Source organism: Amblyomma mixtum, chromosome 3 (assembly GCF_055824585.1).
Source record: "Amblyomma mixtum isolate Tamu chromosome 3, ASM5582458v1, whole genome shotgun sequence".
NCBI classification, from domain to species: domain Eukaryota; kingdom Metazoa; phylum Arthropoda; class Arachnida; order Ixodida; family Ixodidae; genus Amblyomma; species Amblyomma mixtum.
In genome coordinates, this window is record NC_143014.1 from 295,838,245 (window position 1) to 295,848,264 (window position 10,020).

At 51.3% G+C, this 10,020-nt stretch overlaps 1 pseudogene; it reads right to left on the minus strand.

Annotated features, from left to right (window-relative positions):
* Positions 1-248: 248 nt before the first annotated feature.
* Positions 249-9,755, minus strand: LOC149355270 (uncharacterized; annotated as a pseudogene).
* Positions 9,756-10,020: the final 265 nt, after the last annotated feature.

Consider the following 10,020-nt stretch of genomic DNA (forward strand, 5'->3'; position numbering starts at 1 on the left):
ATGAACCCGGAGTCGGGAAGATGATGCTTATGTACGGATGAGACTAACTGACGGTTTGCTGACGCAGTTTTGTTCCCTTGCAATACGGAAGGCCTCCATCGATTCCCGCGTGGTTCGATCACGGTGTGTACAGTAACCTTGTGCAACGCCAGATAGGTGGGCAGTTTTATGCGAAGCATACCAGCCGCACAACCGAGCTCTTCCTTGCTGCGCCGCGCACGGTCGCGTAGCTACTACTTGACCGAGCCGACTCACATGAGAAAATGAACAGCCTTCTTTTTTGTTTGTGCGGTTCAACCCATCCGGGTCCTCCCTAGGTTTGACTTCGCCCCTTAGAAATCCCTGTCCCTAGGGGTAATTCTCTTCCCCTGTCTACATTTGTTTGTGTTTTTTGTCTAGCTGAAATAATATTTTTCTTACTATATTTACAAACAATGCATTTCAGAACAATGCTTATTACTTTTATAGAAGCTTTTTACAGTTTTTTTTTCATGTAAATTGAATTTGGGCTTTTATTTGTGCATGATCACGTGACTTCATTGTTTTGCACACTTCGATATTCTAACGGTCCTCTCGTGTCCGTTGTGCGAGCGTCTTCGCTGGTCGTTTAGGCTGTAGGGCTGATTGCACTGTTTTATTACCTCTTTCTGTCGCAGCTCCGTTGAGCTTTCTTTTGGCCGTTGCCATATTCATAGTTCCTAGTTGTTAGCGCAGTTGCGCGTTCTCTGTTTCACGCTGTTTTATAACCGCTTTGTTCAGTAGCAGCTCTGTTGAGCTTTCTTTTGGCCGTTGCCGTATTCTGTGTTGCGCTGGGTGCGCACTTTTCTAATTGTTAGCGCCGTTGCGCATTCTTTATTTGGCAATATAAATTGTGTTTGTGTCTGTCGATGAGGTGCCCTTGTAGGAATGGAGGGACCAAGTGCACCACCCGCCGAGTCACCTGCGCCTGATAAGTATCTGTGCCCAGTGTGCCAAGCTGAGTTTGCTTGTGAGAGTTCTCAAAGGAGGCATTTGCGAAACCAGCATCCCGAAGCTATAAGCTCTCTTTGTTTCGCGAAAGGCTCCTATTCTTGTGACCAGTGTACTAATGTAAACTTTGCCCGCCGTGGCGAATTGTTGCAGCACCACGAGCAGAACCACGGGTTCGTGTCGAGACTAAGTACGCTTCAGTTTTCTTCCTATTCAGGTGAGGAAGATGCACGCGTTCTTGGCGTTCTTTTTTTGTGCATGCACGAATAAATGTTAGCTTGCGTAGACCGCTCGCGTAGTGTTCTGCGGAGGAAAAGGGAGCGAAATTTTGACAGCTTAAAGCGCTTCCAGGTACTTACATGAACGACAGAGGTCAGTGCATTGCGAATTATATTGCTGGGTAAAGCAAGGAATAAGCACAGCAAGCGCAGGACGACTCCTGGTTAATGCTATTTGCAGGCACAGCAGAAGCACAGGATGCGTAAAAAAAAAATATCGTGAGAAATGCATACGAATAAGAAGCATTATGCGCCTCATTGCTTCTGCTTATCTGTTGTTTATAGCTCTCTCCTCTGTAATTTTAATGCGCAATGTGGAGCAACAGTTTACCTCTTCTTTCTGCTTCGGCAAACGTGCAGTATTCGGGGGTGAGAACTTGGACACAATGGAGCTACAAGCTTGCACGTTCTTGCTTAGAACTGGCGAAATGATTATCTTTTCTTTCTGTGAACAGTTCACGTAAACTGTATTATTCACTAAGAAGTCATCAGTGCTGTCTCTGTGCTCTCAATAAAGGAGCATGGCTCCTTTCTGCATGATATTTATATTGCATGTGCAGGGTACTAGTGCAAATACAAAACTAATTTTAATGCGTAAACCTTGCTTGCCTCATTGAGCGAAAACTCGTTTGTGTGTGTGTGTGTTAACATTCAATGGTACCCGTAAAACATGGCATTCTCATGCAACCTGGCAGGTAGCACTTAATGATTGGCTGCGGGAGCAACCTACGAGGCAGGTGGCCCACCTACGTCACACGACCTTGTGGCGTCCTCAAACCCACCCATTGCAAACTGTCCAGTGGGAAAGGTCCCAGCTAAATGAAACACTGGTATTTGGGAAGAGCAACGTGGGTCATATAGAGCTGCCGCTGGGGAGCACCTGCCATTGCAGGGCAGAGGTGTATGGCTTATCCGCTGCACCACTGCACCAGGAGGGGTATGAGGACTGTCAGGGATATAAGAATCTAAAATAGATAATGACCTTTTGCATATACGGGAATTAATCCACATGCTATCGCGTCATACCCTTCTGGTGGAGTTTGTTTCCCCTCCGATTTTTTGTACTGTAATTTGAAATGTCTTCGTGTGCAGCCATTGTTAAAATTCCTTATTGTCTACAGTATTGTGACCGTCAACACAGCATTTCATAGCCTGGGGTAGCCCGCAGTTGTGTCATTCCAATAGTCCCTGACTTCAACACCTGTATTTGTGGGGCTTGCTTCGCTTCCATCAAGTACTGGTTCAACTGCTTGTAAAAAGGGTCTGCACCGGTCATGAACACGGTGTAAAAATAGTTTCGGTGTTGACACTGGCTGTCTGCCACTGCGGAGAGCACGCACAGATCATGTTTGCCCTCTACTATATGCGCACACTGGCGCGGGGGCTCAGCGCAGTGGTGGCCATTCACTTGCAGAGTGGCGGACGCGGGTGAACGGTTTGCACGGCTTTCGGTCCCATTTTAGGTTTTGTTTTTCGGTGTTTTGCACTGCAAGAGTGCATCACAAGGTGTGGACGTTTAGGTTCATGCCTTCGATGTTGTCGTAGGCACTGTGCGCGAACAAAGTTTGGTAGAACTAGCTTTTGTGTTGCGGTTTGGGACCAGCTGCAGTGATTGTGCAAACCCACGTGGTGGTGTGGGCTCACACCTTGGACGGCTGTTGCGGCCTATGTACATGGCAGCAGAAGCTGACCATACGTGATTATACTTAGTATCCAAGTGCAGATCAGGCTACCAGAGTTGTCCAGACCAAGTGTCGCTCTTTAAAGTTGCGTTTGAGCCCGATCGCCTAGAACTTTGGTTCTAGGCGAGGATAGGAAATAAATATCCCATCTGCCCTGAACAGGTAGGATAATTCGATCTAGTGACCACATCTGCGCGAAGCATTTTCCCGAGCTTACACTATAAAATCGTACTATGCCAAGTTTAATGGCAAGGCACTTTTAAATGCACCCAAGAAACCGATCCTTTTGGCTGATGCTGTGCCCAGTATTTTTCCCAGATGTCCCAGTCTGACAAAAGAGGCAAGTTCAAGAAAGCCTCCTAGATTGGATTGTTAAAACGTTTATTTGGGGCCTGCAGTAGAGCGCACGCGCGCTTCGGACGGGGCCTATGTCATCCTCTGGGCGCCGGCCGCGCGGCCTGGGTCCCCGCTCGCCGTTGCCGGCTCGCTGGGCCCCTGCCGGGCCAGCGCCTCGATGACCTGCTGGACGGCCCAAAGTTGTTCCTCTTGTTTGTCGCTCCCTGCGGCTGCTTCCAGTCGTGGCGGGATCCTCCCAGACTTAGCTTCTTCCTGGTACTTGCTGCAATTCCACAGAATGTGTGCGAAGCCGGCCGTCTCCGTTCGGCAGACTCTGCATTTGTCTGTCGGGTGCGTCTCGGGATACATTCTGTGCAACAGCGACAGGCTGGGGAATGAGCCCGTCTGTAGCTGTCTGAATAAAACGGCTTGCTCTCGACTGAGCCCCGAGCAAGAGGGTGGAAGGGTTCTGCGAGCTAGGCGGAACGCCTTGGTTATTTCGTTGTATTCGGTCATTCGGTCCTTGGTGCTGAACCACAGCGGCCAGTCGACCAAGGCGCGGTCCGTTAGCGCGCGCGCCTCGGCGTGTGCCGTCTCGTTGTGGTTGGCGTTGCGGTCTGACGCCTTGCCCGCGTGCGCCGGGAACCACTTGATTCTCACTTGTTTGCTGCCATCGTCGTTCTTGGTTTCTTGCAGTATGTGCACCGCTTCCTTCGCTATCCTGCCTTTGGCATAATTTCTCACCGCCTGCCTCGAGTCGCATAGCACCGTGTGGCAGTCGCGGTCGGCGATGGCCACCTCCTCCGCTTGCTCTGCCTTGGGGCATCTCGTGCTGGTGGTCATGCGAACGGTGCCTGTGTCGTCGACGACGACTGTCGTGAAGCCGTGTATCTTGGCGTACTCAGCCGCGTCAACGTAGCGTGCGTGTGTGTGTCGGCCGCGTGCTGGTCTATCAGCGCCTTGGCTCTCGCTGCTCTCCTCCCTTTATTATACTCCGGGTGCATGTTGTTCGGTACCGAGTCCACTCTGATGTTGCGCCTGATCTCATCGGGGACGGGGAGCTGCGTCTGCTCCCTGCCTTGATATCCAATTCCCAGGTTGTCCAGGATTTTCCGGCCGGCCTTGGTCATAGACAGTCTTTCGAGTTGTGCGGCGCGTTGGGCCTCCGCTATCTCCTCTAGCGTGTTGTGCACCCCCAGCTGCAGGAGGCGTTTGGTGCTCATTGTTTCGAACAGTCCCATTGCCGTTTTGTAGGCTCTGCGGATGAGTATATCTATCTTGTTTCTCTCGGTCTTCTTCCACTTGTGGTAGGCCGCCCCGTACGCTACGTGACAATGACGAACGAGTGGATCAGTCTGATGAGGCTCTCTCCCGTCATTCCGCTTTTCTTGTTCGTGAGTCGTTTGAGTAGTCTCGTGGCGTTCGCCGCTTTCGCAATGAGTCGGGTGACGGTCTCGCCGTTTCTGCCATGCGTCTCGATCGTCATTCCCAACACTCTGATCTTGTTGACTCTTGGGATCGCGTTTCCCTCTCTGGTCTTGACTTTGATTGCCTCGTACTCTCTCGGGCTGCTCTTTGGTTTGCGGTGCTTGACGGGCGGGTAGACGAGGAGCTCCGACTTACTCGGCGAGCATCGGAGCCCCGTTCCGTCGAGTTGGTCTTCGATCGCATCAACGGCCACCTGTAGAGTGGATTCGATGTGGGCATCGCTGCCTTCTTCCACCCACAGCGTTATGTCGGCGGCGTATATCGTATGTCGGACTTCCTTGATGTTCCTGAGCCTTTCGGCCACTCCTATCATCACGAGATTGAAATGCACCGGCGAGATGACCAATCCCTGAGGTGTGCCTGTGCTTCCCAGCTTCTTTTCCTGTGCTTGGAGGTCCCCCCGCTCTGAGCTTGGCCGTTCTGTCCGTGAGGAAGTCTTTGATGTAATTGTATGATCTCTCTCCCATGTTGTTTCGAGACTTGGGATAGGATCGCCGAGTGCTTCACCTTGTCGAAGGTGCTCTGCAGGTCGAGTCCCAGTATTGCTTTGTTGTCGCCGGTGTTGCCGTCGATGATCTGGTGCTTGAGTTGTATCATGGCGTCTTGGGTACTTAAGATGCTGCCTGAAGCCAATGGTTGTTTCCGGGTAGAGATCTTCTTTCTCGAGGTATTCTTGCCACCTGCTGAGCAGGACATGTTCCAACACCTTGCCCACGCAAGATGTGAGCGATATGGGTCGGAGGTTATCCGTGTCGGATGGCTTGCCCGGCTTGGGGATCAGGATGATCTTGGCCTTCTTCCACTGCGTCGGCAGCGTTCCCGTTTTCCAGCATTTGTTGTAATAGCTCGCGAGGCTTTCTCTGGATTTGTCGTCGAGGTTCTTAAGCGCCTTGTTGGTGATGCGGTCCAGCCCGGCCGCCGACCTGCTGTTGAGGTCCTGCAGTGCCGTGCGATCTTCTTCTACGTCTATATCTCTGTCGAGACGGGCCTTGGGCAGCACTCCGTGGGCGTAGTCGGCAGGTATCTGTCGCTGATGCGTTTCGCCACCTCATCAGCGCCGTGTTTAGTGACTTCTCGATGGATGAGTTTCGCCAGTCGGTCCCTTTGGTGTGACTTAGTCTTGGTTTCGTCGAGCAGATGCTTCAGCAAGTTCCATGTTTTCCTCTTTTGCATCTGGCCATCGGCGGCATTGCATATCTCGTTCCACTGTTGCGCACATAGCGTGCGACAGTGGTCCTCGATTGCTCTGTTGAGTTCTGCGACTTTCTTTCGTAGCCTACGATTAAGGCGTTGTTTTTTCCATCTGTTGAGAATGGACTGCTTGGCTTCGATGAGGTGGGCCAGTCGGCTATCCATTCTGTTCGTTTCGAGGTCTGTTTCTATGTCCTTGGTTGAGTTTCGAACGTCTTGGAGGATCTTGTTGGTCCACGTGTCGATGTTGTCGATTTCGATCTCTTCCGCCTCCTGATTTCTGTTATCTCTGAAAGCGGTCCAATCGATCCACGTATGTTTCCTGACGTTGGTACTGCTCTGCTCCGGTATGCCGATTTCCACGATCATGTGGTCGTTGCCGAGTTACACCCCCGTGTTCCTCAACGTGATCGTAATCGGTTCGTTGTTCTTGACAAACGTGAGGTCTGGGCTGGTATCTCGGGACACAGAGTTGCCAATTCTCGTTGGGTAAGCCGGGTCGGTTATGAGGGTATAGCCGAGTTCTGCCGCGTCTTGGGATAGGTTTCTGCCTTTCGCATTGCTCTTGACGTAGCCCCACGCCGGATCCATCGCATTAAAGTCACCGCATGCGATCAGCGTGCTCTGGCCGGCCGTCGTGCTTGCCTTGTGAAGAATGGCTTTCAACTTCTGCAGTCTCTGCGATGGGTTACTGTAGATGTTCAAAATGAAGATGCTGTTTTTTCTTTGCTTGGTCGGTATGAGTTCAGTGAGCATGTGTTCGATCCTGACGTTGCTTAGCCGGTGTTCGACGAAGGTGTGTCCCTTCCTGACCAGGGTGCACAGGCCTCTGCCGTCGGGCGGGCCCGCGTGCACCCTGTAGCCGGGGAGGGATGGCTTGTCCGTTAGTGTTTCTTGGAGCAGGAGCACGTCGGGCTTGCGCGCCGCGTGCTCGATGTGTTGCTGGACGACTGCCCTCTTCTTGACGAAGCCGCGGCAGTTCCACTGCCACACTGTTATGCCTGTGGAGTTGGAGGCCATGATTGTCCTGTTCGGAATTCTCCGAGTTGCTGCGCTTGGTTGACTTGCTGCTGTACTGGCATGAACAATGGGTTGCTTAGTGTTAGTTGCACACTGCTTTCCAGATTGCTGAGTCTATTGACGTTCTCCGTTTGGAAGGCTTCAATGGCTTCCTTCATCGATTTGATCATATCCTCGAGGCTGTTGAGTTTGGCCTCGACGTTGTTGTTGCTGCTGTCGGTGCTGCAGTTGCTCATGTTGTTCTTGGTCTTGCGCGATTCGACGGCCCTCTTCTTCGTTGGCGGCTCCTTGTCTGCGCCGGCCGTAGTTTCTTCGGCCTTGTTGTTGCCGCTCGGGCTGGATCTTTGCTGTATGACGTTGCGGAGGGCGTTGCGGATCTCCGCGATTTCCTTGGTGAGGTTGTTGATGGTGGCTTGCAGGGTCGCGTTCTCCTTTTCCAGGGCCTCGTTGATCTCTCGTTCCTTGGTTGAAGCGTTGTCTTCTGTTCCGACGTTGTCGCTCGGATTGGTCTTCATACCTCGTGCGGCGTTGACCCAACAGACTCTCTCGCGCGACGGTGATCTTTGGGTTTTCGTTTTTCGCGCGTCTCTGCTCTGGCTCCTGCAGCTGGTATTTCTCGACTGCGCGCGGTTTCTTGATGGCGTTCTTGACTTACGGGCAGCTGGCTTATCGAGTGACGGGAAAACGCTCTCTGACGGCAGCTGGTGGCTGACCTTTCGGCGCTCCCACTGACGCTTGCGAACGACGTAGGGAACCTTGTACCTGGCTTTACATTCTGTGTTGGCGGTCGGGTGAGCGCCGCCGCAAAGTTTGGGGGTACATTTGTGGTCTTCCTTGGGGTTCGCTTGGCCGCAGCCCCTGCAGATCCGGTTGGTTGGCGTCGGGCACACGTCCTTGCGATGCCCGACCCGACCACACTGGTGGCAGACATCGACTTGCTTTCTGTACAGGTGGCACGGTATGAGCGTGACACCATATCGGACAAAGTTTGGTACCTTTGGTCCTCTGAAGGCTACTATGGTCGTGGTCGTGTTGCCACCTAGAAAACGTAATGCCACCTAGCCTCCTAGAAAATGACAGTCTGCGAGACTGTGGTGAAGCCCGCCTGACGCTGGCCGTCCACTGACGTCCCTGATCCCCACTTGTAAATAAACCCGTTCCCGTCGTCACAACTTCGTGACAATATTTTAGGAGTCAGTATAGTTATTATATATGCTCTGAGCATTCGTGTGGATGGATGGGAAAAACTTTGCAGTGAATGCATTTCGTTAACGAGCTCGGAAGGATCGCACGGCATCGTCCTCACTGCTGCTTCACCCATTCACGCAGTCCCAGCAAGTATAACACGAAGTTGCCCAAAATTATTTGGTGTCAACAGCAGTTTCAATCCTTCGGTGCCTTGCTGCACTTAAGAAAGCGCACATACAACATGCCGCGGCACCAAACGATTGCTCAGCACCTGCATTGTAGCTGCCGCAGCTCGGCGACTAGACAAGCCTCCATCGTATGGTGCCACCTGCCTGCGTTCGATAGAAGCGCAAGGAGCAGCGAACAAGGTCTGGCCGCTCCGCCGGGCGCAGTGTCAGCACCTTAATATATTCTTACACGTTGGTCACGGAAATCAAGATGTCGGTAGTCATTGGATGACTGACTCAGCAAGCACTTCTAGAGTAGATCCAGTACGGCTGTCAACTTCAATAATGTTAGATTGTTTTCTTCGTTGTCTGTCTAAGGGCATTGTAGTTCAGAAATCGGGGGAAAATCACGTTTCACCCAATCTTTCAGGAGCATATTCGAGGTGTAAAAATTTTAATATGGTAAAGTCCGGTTTCACCCAAACACGAAAAACCCTATGTGTACAGGGTGGCCAGTTTTTCTAGCACCATCTCCCCTCTGACCTTCCCAGCATATATGGACCTGATCCTCACCAGCTGATTTCCTCCTTTGCATTGCTCCTAAGGCTTCCTTCACTTCCTCGTTCGCTACTGGCGGGATGTCAGTGCTGTGCACTACTGCCTTTCATTATTGTCCTGATTCCATTGGCTACTATATAGTAGAACTCTGTGCCTACTTTGGAAATGACACTGCCCTCTCTCTCTTAATGAATACATCCGATTTTTCTCTCTGCCTAGTTTCCTCTTCACCGCTTTTAGGCTATCTCCATTCTTGAGAACTTGCTCGATTCTCTTGTTGTGACATGCTTGTTGACGCAGGGTGCTTTAATACCTGGTGTTGGGCAAGACTGTGGTCGATTGGTGGCCGATGCATGACAGCGTGAGCGCTGCATCGTCGTCTTCCAGCTCAGCCACGTGCCACCTGGCAATACTATAGTCTGATACAACTCAAGTCTGGTGCGAAGCTTCGCCCACATTCAGGACCTTTGCAAAGAATTCTTCCACAACTAAAAGTAATCTGTTAAAACTTTTCTTCTCACCTAAAGAAAAAGCCGCTTACAAGAGAAACAATTATATGCTCTAGAATTTCGATCCCTGGCTTGTTTGCTGTACTCAAATAGTAAAAAGTTGTTCCACTTTTTACTACTGGGATTGGCCAGTAGAGTCGCGGATCGTGGCCCACTGCTAGCTGCTGCTTTTTTTTTTTACATTTTGTCGGACTGTATGTGGCATTATTTCCCCTTCCGAAAAAGAGAAGCATTGTTGTGATGCCGACAGCCTCGCGGTCAACGTAAGTTTAATACCGAAAATAAACGTTGGGGGGGGGGTTAGCAGAGCATTCCAGCTGAAGCACGTTACGACTTCAACATGTTTGCCATTACCGTGTATAGAACGGTTTAAGCCGTAAACAACGCGCACAATGTCTGAGCTGTCTGCATCGCAGTTGCACTGCATTGTCTGGAAGCATTTCATAGTCGACATCGTTAACGCACTGTAACATTCTCTAAGGGCCAAAATAGCGGCATAGCAGTTCCTCAGACAAGCCTTGGCAGCTGACAGGAGTCCATGTCGAGATTTGGTCACCGGATTTGTTGTCAACCTGGCAGTGGCGAAAGTTGCGCTTAAACTTCGCATTACCGCCAATTGCAACCGTCTGTAAAT